The sequence below is a fragment of the Myxocyprinus asiaticus genome, chromosome 40 (assembly GCF_019703515.2).
Source record: "Myxocyprinus asiaticus isolate MX2 ecotype Aquarium Trade chromosome 40, UBuf_Myxa_2, whole genome shotgun sequence".
NCBI classification, from domain to species: Eukaryota; Metazoa; Chordata; class Actinopteri; order Cypriniformes; family Catostomidae; genus Myxocyprinus; species Myxocyprinus asiaticus.
This window is the reverse complement of record NC_059383.1, coordinates 23,943,420-23,946,590: the sequence shown is the minus strand read 5'-3', so window position 1 is coordinate 23,946,590 and position 3,171 is coordinate 23,943,420. Positions and strand designations below refer to the sequence as shown.

Here is a 3,171-nt window from a genome sequence, read left to right as displayed (position 1 = left end):
AAATATTTTTTCTTAGTATTATTTTTTTAATCTAAAAATGAATAGACCTCACACACCTGAAAGGTTGTGTTAGGTGTAAACAGTAAGTTAAGTCATTTTTAAGACATCAGGTATTATAAAAAAAATAAATAAAAAAAAAACTGCACACCATCGCTTGCAATATCAATAAGTGTTTCTTACAATATTTATGTCCTGTGACCTTCATCAGTTTGTTAGTTGCAAGAACCATAAAAGACTCTTAACAGGGGATTTGTTTCTTTTTTTAAATTTTTTTCTTAGCCAAAATTTGATGCAGAATTAGCAGTCACCTATTTGCATATTTTGTAGCTTGGCAGTCTTTGAAATAGTGCACAACGAGGTCTCTTCTTTTTTCTAACTTAGACATCACCTTCAAGAGTCATCAAGAACACATCTCAGATCTTTATGTTCTGCTTTCATCTTAAAGAATGGTTGCACATGGCTGTAAGACTGAAGCTAATCTTGTGATTTTTGTGATTTTTGTACCTTTTTTTTTTACTGCTCACCAGAGGTGGTCGAGGCCACCATGGACCGAAGCCAGGCCACCCCTCTCGCAATTTCCGTTTTGACTGGTCTTATCACTGGACCCTGCCCGGCCACCCCTGTGAAAAACTCCTGGCTCCACCCCTGCTGCTTATAGTCTTTGCAAAAAAATAAATAAAATAAAATAAAAATAAAATCCTCAATTATATTTGTGCTACATAAATTTTTTTTTTTTTGCTTTGGCAAAATCTTTTTGCATTTCAGATTGTGCTCTCAAAGTGTTAAAGGAGTGCCTTTTAACCTAGACTAATGGACATCTAACAGCTAATTGGAATAATACTTTTTCAATGGAGAATCTAACTTATAACAGCATCATTTTGCAATTAGAAGGACAGAAGGTGTCGGAGCAATCCATGTACCCTGTTTTTCTATTCTTCCTCTTTTTCTATGTGATCTTTTTGGTGACTAATGTTGGAATAGTCATTCTAATAGCTGTACATAGGAGTAGTGGTCGACCAATATGGGTTTTTTAATGGCCGGTGCAGATATCCAGAAATCAGGGTGGCCGATAGGCCAATACATTGCCAATATATCACACAATTTAATATTGTAACATAAACATAAAATTGCTAAAAAAAAAAATCATAAACTCTTATTTAGCACTATATTTACTCAATTTCACACAAAACTTTAACTTGGTAAAAAGGAATAAAAAAAACATTATATTGTATTTCAAATGGTAGATAGCAGTTTCTTCTGATTTCTGTTTAGTCATCACATCTGAGTAATTTATTTTGCGCATGAAGAAATTGTTAATATATTAGGAAGAAGGAAATAACAGTACACACAGTAGTCCAGCAACCATGGGTGGTATGTCCACGTTAGCAATCGCATTTTTTCCAAAAATACAGAATCAAACCAATTGTACATACAGTGCATAGTGAATAAGACATTTACGTATATCACACATGAAGCGCTTTTACTTTGAATTTGCACTCATGCACTCGTGTGGATCCAGTGTGAGCAGCAATCTCCTGACAGTTTAAACAGCCTGGATCACCTGCTAGGATTGCCACGGACTGACCATCATGATTTGTGAATCAGAGAAACTTTTTATCCTGATCCTGAAGTTTTGATTCTAACAGATTGAAAACGTGCTTCAGAGGAAGATATTAGATGATCGCTTGAGGGGAAGAAAATGTTGGATTTTCTTGAGGTTTGTGAATTACACCTGTTTAAATTAGATATCTGCATATTTGCAAATGGTATATAGAATAAGTTTTATTGATATTTACCTTTTATCATTAGAAAAGAAAGTTAAAAGTTACAGGGAACTGTTGAGGAGAGGCTGATACAATACGTGCTTCATAGGTAAATAAATGAGTGCTCCACTGGATGCTGGATCTGCTCAAGTTTTGTGAGGCTTGTTTATTACACCTGTTTAAACGAGATATGCGCATATTTGCACACAGTTTATGATATTATTTTTATTGATATTTGTCTTTTTATCATTATAAAACAATATAGGTAAAAGTTACAGGGAACTGTTGAGGAGAGAGATAGAGAATGAAACAGGCGAGCACTTTAAAATTATAAGTTCAAATGCATCTGCCGTGGCTCTGATATATAGACAGTTTAAATGAGACTGAGTTGCACACCTGTCTATTATTATAGTAGCACGATGGCATGTAACAACAAAACAAGCTGTGACTGGTCATTTACATGTCTCAGATGCTTCACATGATGCAAGCAGGTGATTTTCAGAGCACTCAAGAAACAAATTGGCCAAATGGAAAAGTTTATCCATTAATTATCCGATAATTAAAAAAGTCAGAATATCGGCCGATTTATCGGCCTTGCGATATATCGGTCGGCCACTACATAGAAGCCTACATGAACCCATGTACATTCTCTTCTGTAACTTGCCCTTTAAGGATGTCATATTTTAAGGCCACCATCTGAGCACACTATCAGTTATGCTGAGTGTGCTGTTCAAGCGTTTTCTATGCACACATATGCCACAACCTCTCATACCATCCTAATGATCATGGCTTTTGACAGATATGTGGCCATATGTGATCCATTTCGCTACAACACAATTATGACTAACAAAATGGTGATCACACTATCAGTTTCAGCCTGGGGTGTGGCAATATTTTTATCTCCATCTCATTAGGCCTTACTCTTAGGCTTAACATTGCAGAACTTTCATATTACACCCTTTTTGTGATAATGCATCTGTGTTCAAGTTGTCTTGTGAGGACATGTCTGTCAGTGATTTGTATGGGCTACACAGTACTGCTGTTTGTCTCCTCCATAGGAAGAATTGTACTTACATACATTCAAATAACTGCTGTCTGCTTAAGAACCAAGAGCAGAACATTGAACAGCCGGGCAATGAAAATCTGCAGCACTCACTTGGCTGTCTATTTGATTATGCTCATCAGTGGGTTTATTTTTATATTACTGCACCACTTTCCTGCTTATGCAGAATACAGGAAACTGGCTGCTCTGCTCTTCCATATTGTTCCAAGCATTTTTAATCCTGCCATTTATGGCCTGCAGAACATTGAGATCAGACAGGTGCTGTGCTCAAAGAAAGTAAGGCCAACACAGAATTCTTTTCAAATTAAATGCTGTAAGGGAAGCTTGCTTCAACCCACACTGTAA

The 3,171-nt window shown here is 36.2% G+C and overlaps 1 pseudogene; it reads left to right on the top strand.

Moving 5' to 3' along the window:
* Positions 1-848: 848 nt before the first annotated feature.
* LOC127430917 (olfactory receptor 5AC1-like) lies at positions 849-3,171 on the top strand (annotated as a pseudogene).